This window comes from Melanerpes formicivorus, unplaced genomic scaffold (genome assembly GCF_026170545.1).
Source record: "Melanerpes formicivorus ecotype bairdi unplaced genomic scaffold, bMelFor1.0.p_v2 SCAF_2192, whole genome shotgun sequence".
Lineage (NCBI taxonomy): Eukaryota > Metazoa > Chordata > Aves > Piciformes > Picidae > Melanerpes > Melanerpes formicivorus.
Genome location: NW_027144543.1, coordinates 26,092 through 36,062, shown reverse-complemented (window position 1 = coordinate 36,062; position 9,971 = coordinate 26,092). Strand labels below are relative to the sequence as shown.

The 9,971-nt window shown below is 50.3% G+C and overlaps 1 long non-coding RNA gene across 1 annotated transcript; it reads left to right on the top strand.

Moving 5' to 3' along the window:
- The first annotated feature begins 8,259 nt into the window (after positions 1-8,259).
- LOC137461441 (uncharacterized) lies at positions 8,260-8,702 on the top strand. The gene is made up of 3 exons (XR_010993378.1): positions 8,260-8,289; positions 8,395-8,491; positions 8,616-8,702. It is a non-coding gene; the product is annotated as an uncharacterized lncRNA (long non-coding RNA).
- Positions 8,703-9,971: the final 1,269 nt, after the last annotated feature.

Genomic DNA, 9,971 nt, shown 5'->3' with positions numbered 1-9,971 from the left:
TGAGGGGACTCGCGGTGCAAGCGTTGATTTTAGGGCAAAAAATGGCGATTTTGGGGCTCAGGAGCGGCGACTCTGAGGCAGTTCCTGAGGGGATTTGGGTCCAAAAGCGGCGATTTTAGGGTCAAAAGTGTGGATTTTGGGTCACTTTGGGGCTAAAAGTGTCGATTCTGAGGCAGTTCCTGAGGGGGATTTGGGTCCCAAAGTGTGGATTTTGGGTCCAAAAGCGGCGATTTTGGGTCCGTGGTGGGGCTGAAAGTGGAGACTCTGAGGCAGTTCCTGAGGGGATTTGAGGCGAAAAGTGGCGATTTTGGGGTCAGAAGTGTTGGGTTTTGGGTCTAAAAGCGGCGATTTTGGGGTCAAAAGTGTGGATTTTGGGGTCTGTTTTGGGTCTATTTGGGGTCAGTTCCTGAGGGGATTCGAGGTCCCAGTGGTGATTTTGGGGCTGAAAGCTTCGATTTTGGGTCCATTTTGGGGCTAAAAGTGTCGACTCTGAGGCAGTTCCTGAAGGGGTTTGGGGTGAAAAGTGTGGATTTTGGGTCAAAAGCGGCGGTTTTGGCTCAGGAGTGTTGGGTTTGGGTCAGTTCCTGAGGAGATTTGGGGCTAAAAGCGTCGAATTTGGGGTCAAAAGTGTGGATTTGGGGTCAGAAGTGGCGACTTTGGGCAGCTCATGAGGGGATTTGGGGCTAAAAGTGTGGCTTTTGGGTCTGTTCCTGAGGGGGATTTGGGTCCCCAAGTGTGGATTTTGGGTCCAAAAGCTGCGGGTTTGGGTCAGGAGTGGCGGTTTTGGGGCTGCCTGTGAGGGGATTTGGGGCTAAAAGTGTGGATTTTGGGTCCAAAAGCGTCGATTTTGGGTCAGTTCCTGAGGGGATTCGAGGTCCCAGCGGCGATTTTGGGTCCAAAAGTGTCGATTTTGGGTCAGAAGTGGCGGTTTTGGGGCTGCTCGTGAGGGGATTCGGGGTCCTGGGGGAGGTTTTTGGGTCCAAAGGCGGCGATTTTGGGGTCAAAAGTGTGGAGTTTGGGTCGGGGACTGAGGAGATTTGGGGCTAAAGGTTTCGATTTGGGGGCTCAAAAGTGTGGATTTTGGGGCTAAAAGTGTCGATTTTGGGTCAGTTCCTGAGGGGATTCGAGGTCCCAGTGTGGATTTGGGGCTGAAAGCTTCGATTTTGGGTCCATTTTGGGGCTGCTCCTGAGGGGATTTGGGTCCTGAAGTGTGGATTTTGGGTCCAAAAGTGGCGATTTTGGGGTTGCTCATGAGGGGATTGGGGTGAAAGTGTCGATTTTGGGGCCAAAAGTATCCATTTTGGGGTCAGGTCCCGAGGGAATTTGGGTCCCCAAGTGTGGATTTTGGGTCCAAAAGTGGGGGTTTTGGGTCAGAAGTGGCGACTTTGGGGCTGCTCGTGAGGGGATTTGGGTCCAAAAGTGGCGATTTTGGGGTCAAAAAGTGTGATTTTGGGGCTAAAAGCATCGATTTTGGGTCAGTTCCTGAGGGGATTCGAGGTCCCAGTGGCGATTTTGGGGCTGAAAGCTTCGATTTTGGGTCCATTTGGGGCTGAAAGTGGAGACTCTCTGAGGCAGGTCCTGAGGGGATTTGGGGCTAAAAGTGGCGATTTTGGGGCAGCTTCTGAGAGGAGTTGAGGCCAAAAGTGTGGATTTTAGGTCCAAAAAGTGGCAATTTTGGGTCAGAAGTGGCAATTTTGGGGCTGTTTGTGAGGGGGATTTGGGGCTAAAAGTGTTGGTTTTGGGTCCAAAAGCGGCGATTTTGGGTCCGTGGTGGGGCTAAAGTGTCGACTCTGAGGCAGTTCCTGAGGGGATTTGGGGTCAAAAGTGCGGATTTTGGGTCCACTTTGGGGTCAAAAGCGTCGATTTTGGGTCAGTTCCTGAGGGGATTCGGGGTCCCAGTGGTGATTTTGGGGTCAAAAGTGGCAGGTTTTTGGGTCCATTTTGGGCTGAAAGTGGAGACACTGAGGCAGTTCCTGAGGGGATTTGGGGCTAAAAGTGTGGATTTTGGGTCTAAAAGTGTCGACTTTGGGTCAGAAGTGGCGATTTTGGGGCCTGTTTGGGAGGGGATTTGGGTTTGAAAGTGTGGATTTTGGGTCCAAAAGCGGCGATTTTGGGTCAGAAGTGTTTGTTTTGGGGGCTGTTTGTGAGGGGACTCGCGGTGCAAGCGTTGATTTTAGGGCAAAAAAATGGCGATTTTGGGGCTCAGGAGAGGCGAGTCTGAGGCAGTTCCTGAGGGGATTTGGGTCCCAAAGTGTGGATTTTGGGTCCAAAAGCGGCGATTTTGGGTCCGTGGTGGGGCTGAAAGTGGAGACTCTGAGGGCAGTTCCTGAGGGGATTTGAGGCGAAAAGTGGCAATTTTGGGTCAGAAGTGTTGGGTTTGGGTCTAAAAGCGGCGATTTTGGGGTCAAAAGTGTGGATTTTTGGGTCTGTTTTGGGTCTATTTTGGGTCAGTTCCTGAGGGGATTCGAGGTCCCAGTGGCGATTTTGGGGCTGAAAGCTTCGATTTTGGGTCCATTTTGGGGCTGAAAGTGTCGACTCTGAGGCAGTTCCTGAAGGGGTTTGGGGCGAAAAGTGTGGATTTTGGGTCCAAAAGCGTCGGTTTTGGCTCAGGAGTGTTGGGTTTGGGTCAGTTCCTGAGGAGATTTGGGGCTAAAAGTGTCGAATTTGGGGTCAAAAAGTGTGGATTTTGGGGTCAGAAGTGGCGACTTTGGGGCAGCTCATGAGGGATTTGGGGCTAAAAGTGTGGATTTTGGGTCCAAAAGCGGCGATTTTGGGTCAGTTCCTGAGGGGATTCGAGGTCCCAGCGGCGATTTTGGGTCCAAAAGTGTGGATTTTGGGTCAGAAGTAGCGGTTTTGGGGGCTGCTCGTGAGGGGATTCGGGGTCCTGGGGGAAGTTTTGGTCCAAAGGCGGCGATTTTGGGTCGGGTCCTGAGGAGATTTGGGGCTAAAAGCGGCGATTTTGGGTCAGGAGTGGCGACTTTGGGGCTGTTTGTGAGGGGACTTGGGTGCAAAAGTGTTGATTTTGGGTCCAAAAGCGGCGATTTTGGGGCTGGTCGTGAGGGGATTTGGGGTCAGGAGTGTGGATTTGGGTCCAAAAGCGGCGATTTTGGGTCCATTGTGGGGCTGCTCCTGAGGGGATTTGGGTCCCAAAGTGTGGATTTTGGGTCCAAAAGTGGCGATTTTGGGGTTGCCTGTGAGGGGATTGGGGTTGGAAGTGTCGATTTTGGGGCCAAAAGTATCCATTTTGGGTCAGGTCCTGAGGGGATTTGGGTCCCCAAGTGTGGATTTTGGTTTCAAAAAGTGGGGGTTTGGGTCAGAAATGGCGACTTTGGGGCTGCTCGTGAGGGGATTTGGGTCCAAAAGCGGCGATTTTGGGGCTAAAAGTGTGGGTTTGGGTCTAAAAGCGTCGATTTTGGGCTAAAAGTGTGGGTTTGGGTCTAAAAGCGTTGATTTTGGGGTCAAAAGTGCGGATTTTGGGTCCGTTTTTCGGTCTATTTGGGGTCGGTTCCTGAGGGGATTCGAGGTCCCAGTGTGGATTTTGGGTCCAAAAGTGGCGGTTTAGGGTCAGAAGTGACGATTTTGGGGCTGCTTCTGAGAGGATTTCAGGCCAAAAGTGTGGATTTTGGTTCCAAAAGTGTGGCTTTTGGTCCTGAGGAGATTTGGGTCTAGAAGCAGCGATTTTTGGGCTAAAAGCGGCGATTTGGGGCTGTTTGGGGTCAAAAGTGTCGATTCCGAGGCAGATCCTGAGAGGATTTGAGGCAAAAAGCGGCGATTTCGGGGCTGACATTGGGGTCAGTTCCTGAAGGGTTTTTGGGTCCAAAAGTGTCGGTTTTTGGCGCAGTTTGTGAGAGGACTCGAGGTGAATGCGTTGATTTTGGGGTAAAAAATGGCGATTTTGGGGCTCAGGGGCGGCGACTCTGAGGCAGTTCCTGAGGGGATTTGGGCTTAAAAGAGGCAATTTTGGGGCAGCTTTCTGAGAGGAGTTGAGGCCAAAAGTGTGGATTTTAGGTCCAAAAGTGGCGATTTTGGGTCAGAAGTGGCGACTTTGGGGCTGTTTGTGAGGGGCTTTGGGTCCAAAAGTGTGGGTTTTGGGTCCAAAAGCAGCGATTTTGGGTCCGTGGTGGGGCTAAAAGTGTCGACTCTGAGGCAGTTCCTGAGGGGATTTGGTCTCAAAGTGTTGATTTTGGGGTCAAAAGCGGCAATTTTGGGGTGGTCATCAGGGGATTCGGGGTCAGAAGTGTGGATTTAGGGCTAAAAGCAGCGATTTTGGGGTCAAAAGTGCGGATTTTGGGTCCATTTTGGGTCTATTTGGGGTCGGTTCCTGAGGGGATTCGAGGTCCCAGTGTGGATTTTGGGTCCAAAAGTGGCGGTTTTGGGTCAGAAGTGGCGACTCTGAGGCAGTTGCTGAGGGGATTTGGGTCTCAAAGTGGAGGTTTTGGGGTCAAAAGTGTTGCTTTTGGGTCTGTTGCTGAGGGGATTTGGGTCTGAAAGGGTGGATTTTGGGTCAGAAGAGGGCGGTTTTGGGGCTGTTTGTGAGGGGATTTGGGGCTAAAAGTGGCGATTTTGGATCCGTGTTGGGGTCAGGAGCGGCAACTCTGAGGCAGTTCCTGAAGGGATTTGGGTCCAAAAGCAACAATTTTGGGTCCAAAAAGTGGCGACTTTGGGGCTGCTCATGAGGGATTTGAGGCAAAAAGTGGCGATTTTGGGTCCGTTTTGGGGCCAAAAGTGTGGATTTTTGGGTCAGTTCCTGAGGGGATTCGAGGTCCTTGGCGGTGATTTTGGGGTCAAAACTGTCGATTTTGGGTCCAAAAGCGGCGATTTTGGGTCAGAAGTGTTGGTTTTGGGGCTGTTTGTGAGGGGATTTGGGTGCAAAAGTGTTGATTTTGGGTCCAAAAGTGTCGGTTTTGGGGTTGCTCATGAGGGGATTCGGGGTCCCCAGGGGAGGTTTTGGGTGGAAAAGCAGCGAATTTGGGGGCAAAGCTGAGGTAAGAGTATTGATTTTGGGGTGAAAAGTGTGGGTTTTGGGGCTGCTCGTGAGAGGAATCGAGGTCCCAGTGTTGGTTTTGGGGTCAAAAGCGGCGATTTTGGGTCCAGTTTGGGGTGAAAAGTGGTGGTTTGGGGTGAGTTTGTTTGTGAGAGGGGATTTGGGGCCAAAAGTGTGGATTTTGGGGTCCAAAAGCAGCGATTTTGGGTCAGTTCCAGAGGGGATTCGAGGTCCTGGGGGAAGTTTTGGGTCCAAAAGTGGCGATTTTGGGTCCAAAAGGGGTGATTTTGGGTCCAACTTTGGGTCCAAAAAGGTCGATTTTGGGTCCAAAAGGGGTGATTTTGGGTCCAAAAGGGTCGATTGTGGGTCAGTTCCAGAGGGGATTCAAGGTCTTGGGGGAAGTTTTGGGTCCAAAAGGGTCGATTTTGGGTCAGTTCCAGAGGGGATTCGAGGTCCTGGGGGAAGTTTTGGTTCCAAAAGGGGCGATTTGGTTCCATTTTGGGTCCAAAAGGGGCGATTTTGGGTCCAAAAGGGGCAATTTGGGGCGCACTTCAGGGTCAGGAGTGTGGATTCTGAGGCAGTTCCTGAGGGCTTTTGGGGCCAAAAGTGTTGATTTTGAGTCAGTTCCTGAGGGGATTTGGGTTGAAAGCTTTGGGTTTGGGTCCAAAAGTGTCGATTTTGGGTCCATTTTGGGGCTAAAAGCAGCGATTTTGGGGCTAGAAGCGGCAAGTTTGGGGGGTGCTGGTGAGGGGATTTGGAGCAGGATGTGTTGATTTTGGGCCCAAAAGTGGCGATTTTGGGTCCATTTCAAGGCTAAAAGTGTCGATTCTGAGGCGGTTCCCGAGGGGCTTTGGGTTTAAAAGTGTCCATTTTGGGGCCAAAAGTGTGGATTTTGGGCAGTTCCTGAGGGGATTCGAGGTCCCAGGGGCACTTTTGGGGCTAAAAGCAGCGAGTTTTGGGGCTGCTCATGAGGGGGTTTTGGGGCCAGAAGTGTTGATTTTTGGGGCCTAAACTGTGGATTTTGGGGCTGCTTGTGAGAGGGCTTGGGTTTAAAAGTGGCGGTTTTGGTCCAGTTTGGGTCCAAAAGTGGTGATTTTGGGGCCAAAAGTGGCGGTTTTGGGGCTGCCTGGGAGGGGAGTTGAGGTCAGCGTGGATTTTGGGGTCAAAAAGTGTTGATTTGGGGGGGCCTAAAAGCAGCCATTTGGGGTCAGTTTTGGGGTGAAAAGTGGCAGTTTGGGGTCAGCTCCTTGAGGGGATTTGAGGTCCCAGTGGAGATTTTGGGGTCAAAAGTGTGGATTTTGGGGCAGTGCAGGCAGGGGATTTGGGGCCAAAAGCTGCAGGTTTGGCTTCCGGGGGAGGGGGGGATTTGGGGTGAAAAATGTCAGTTTTGGAGGCTTTGAGGCCAGAAGCTGATTTTGGGATGAAAAAAGGACATTTGGGAGCAATTTCTCTGGGGGCTTGGGGTAAAAAAAGGACAATTTTGGGGTGAAAAAGGGGAGTTTTGGGCAATTTCTGTGGGGTTTGGGGTAAAAAAGGGCAATTTTGGGTTAAAAAAGGTCAATTTTAGGCAATTCCTGAAGGGTTTGGTGTAAAAAAGGGACGATTTTGGGCAATTTTGGTGGGTTTTTGGGGTGAAAAATGGCAATTTTGGGGTGAAAAAGGGGCAAAATTTGAGCAATTCCTGAGGGGTTTGGGGTGAAAAAGGACAATTTTGGGCAATTTCTGTGGGGTTTGGGTTTTAAAAGGGTAATTTTTGGGGTAAAAAAGGCCAATTTTAAGGCAATTCCTGAGGGGGTTGGTGTAAAAAAAAGGACGATTTTGGGTAAAAAAGGACAATTTTGGGCAATTTCTGTGGGGCTTGGGGTGAAAAAGGACAATGTTGGGGTTAAAAAGGACAATTTTGGGGTGAAAAAGGATAGGTTGGCAATTTCTGTGGGGTTTGGGTTTAAAAAGGGCAATTTGGGGCAATTTCTGGGGGGCTTGGGGTGAAAAAGGACAATTTTGGGCAATTTCTGGGGGGTTTGGGGTAAAAAAGGACAACTTTGGGCAATTTCTGGGGGGTTTGGGTTTTAAGAGGGTAATTTTGGGTTAAAAAAGGTCAATTTTAGGCAATTCCTGAGGAGTTTGCATAAAAAAGGACAATGTTGGGGTTAAAAAGGACAATTTTGGGGTGAAAATGGATAGGTTGGGCAATTTCTGTGGGGTTTGGGTTTAAAAAGGGCAATTTGGGGCAATTCCTGAGGGGGTTTGGGGTAAAAAAGGACAATTTTGGGGTAATAAAGGACAGTTTTGGGCAATTTCTGTGGGGTTTGGGGTAAAAAAAAGGCAATTTGGGGCAATTTCTGTGGGGTTTGGGGTGAAAAAGGGCAATTTGGGGCAATTTCTGTGGGGTTTTGGGGTTAAAAAGGGCAATTCTGGGGTGAAAAAGGACAATTTGGGGCAATTTCAGTGGGGTTTGGGGTTAAAAAGGACAATTTTGGGGTAATAAAGGACAGTTTTGGGCAATTTCTATGGGGTTTGGGGTAAAAAAAGGCAATTTTGGGCAATTTCTGTGGGGTTTTGGGGTAAAAAAAGTGCAATTTTGGGGTGAAAAAGAACAATTTTGGGCAATTCCTGAGGATTTTGGGGTGAAAAAGGGACAATTTTGGGCAATTTCAGTGGGGTTTGGGGTGGAAAAGGGCAATTTTGGGGTAAAAAAGGACCATTTTGGGCCATTTCTGTGGGGCTTGGGTAGAAAACAATTTTGAGGTGAAAAATGGCGATTTTGGGCAATTCTTGTGGGGTTTTGGGGTTAAAAAGGGCAATTTTGGGCAATTCATGAGGAGTTTGGGGTGAAAAGGACAATTTTGGGGTGAAAAAGGACAATTTTTGGCAATTTCTGTGGGTTTGGGGTAAAAAAGGACAATTTTGGGGCTAAAAACGGCAATTTTGGGGTAAAACTGAGGGGTTTGGGTAAGGAATGACCATTTTGGGGGTAATTTGAGGTGAAACTCAGCTGTTTTGGGGCAAATTCCAGGAGATTTGGGGCCCAACCCCCTTGGGGCTGAACTGTTTTGGGGTCAGTTTGAGGGGATTTTGGTTGTGGCCCTGAGAGGAAGGAGAAAGCCTCCGAAAGAGCTGAAAAAAAAGTCCATCCAAAAAGGCCTGAAAAATAGCCCCAAAATGGTTAAAATGACTGAAAGTGACCCAAAATTGACCTTTTTTGGGGTGGTTTTTTTTCCCCCCTTCCTTTTCCCCCAGGCTCTGATGCTGGAGAACCTCCAGAAGCACTCAAGCCCCACACCACCTTCCAGCCCAACTCCAAGGTAAGGAATCCTGCCCCAAACCGACCCAAACTGCCCCAAACCGACCCAAAATGTCACTTTTTCACCCCAAACCGCCCCAAAATCCCTCTTTTTCCCCCCCCAAAGATTGGGGCTGAGATGAGCCAGAACAGCTTCATCAAGCAGTACCTGGAGAAGCAGCAGGAGCTGCTGCAGCAGCGCCTGGAGCCCCCAGCCCCCGAGGGTGAGACCCCCTCCCCACCCCCTCCCCCACCCCCCCCCCAAGGGGGGGTTTTGGGGCTAAAAACAGCGATTTTGGGCAAGTGTGGAGGTGGTTTTTTCTTTTTGTTGGTGTTTCTCTTTGGCAGGAGGAGGAGGAGGAGGAAGAGGAGGCCCCGAGGGCAGCAGGCAGCAGCAGGAGGAGGAGGAGGAGGAGGAGAGGAGGGGGAGGCAGCCGGCAGGTGAGGGGAGAGGGTCTGGGGGAGGGGGGAAGGAGGAGGGGGCTTTGGGGTAAAAAAGGGCAGGTTTGGGTCAGAAAGGAGAGGTTTGGGTCAGAAAGGGGAGGTTTGGGGTAAAAAAAGGGCAGGTTTGGGTCAGAAAGGGGAGGTTTGGGGTCAGAAAGGAGAGGTTTGGGGTAAAAAAAGGGGAGGTTTGGGGTCAGAAAGGGGAGATTTGGGGTCAGAAAGGGGAGGTTTGGGGTAAAAAAGGGCAGATTTGGGTCAGAAAGGAATTTGGGGTCAAAAAGGGGGGATTGGGGTCAAAAGGGGTAGGTTTGGGTCAGAAAGGGGAGGTTTGGGGTAAAAAAGGCAGGTTGGGTCAGAAAGGAGAGGTTTGGGGTAAAAAAGGGCAGGTTTGGGGTAAAAGAGGGCAGGTTTGGGTCAGAAAGGGGAGGTTTAGGGTAAAAGGGAGGTTTGGGTCAGAAAGGGAGGTTTAGGGTAAAAAAGGGGAGGTTTGGGGTCAGAAAGGGGAGGTTTGGGGTCAGAAAGGGAGGTTTTGGTCAGAAAGGGGAGGTTTGGGTCAGAAAGGGGAGTTTGGGTCAGAAAGGGGGAGGTTTGGGTCAGAAAGGGGAGGTTTGGGTCAGAAAGGGGAGGTTTGGGGTAAAAAAGGGCAGATTTGGGTCAGAAAGGAAATTTGGGGTCAAAAGGGGTAGGTTTGGGTCAGAAAGGGGAGGTTTGGGGTAAAAAAGGGGAGGTTTGGGTCAGAAAGGGGAGGTTTGGGGTAAAAAAGGGGAGGTTTGGGGGTAAAAGAGGGCAGGTTTGGGTCAGAAAGGGGAGGTTTAGGGTAAAAGGGAGGTTTGGGTCAGAAAGGGAGGTTTGGGGTAAAAAAGGGCAGATTTGGGTCAGAAGGGGAGATTGGGGTCAGAAAGGGGGAGGTTTGGGTCAGACGGGGAGATTTGGGTCAGAAAGGGGAGATTTGAGGTAAAAAAGGGCAAATTTGGGTTAAAAGGGGGAGATTTGGGGTAAAAAGGGACAGATTAGGGTCAGAAAGGAAATTTGAGGGGGAAAAGGGCAAGATTGGGTCAGAAAGGGCAAATTTTGAGAGGAAAAGGGCAAATTGGGGGGGAAAAGGGGAGATTTGGGGTAAAAAAGGGCAGATTTGGGTCAGAAAGGAGGAGATTTGGGTCAAAAAGGGGAGATTTGGGGTAAAAAAGGGCAGATTGGGGTCAGAAAGGATTTTTGAGGGGGAAAAGGGGAAGTTTGGGGGGGTAAGGGGAGATTTGGGTC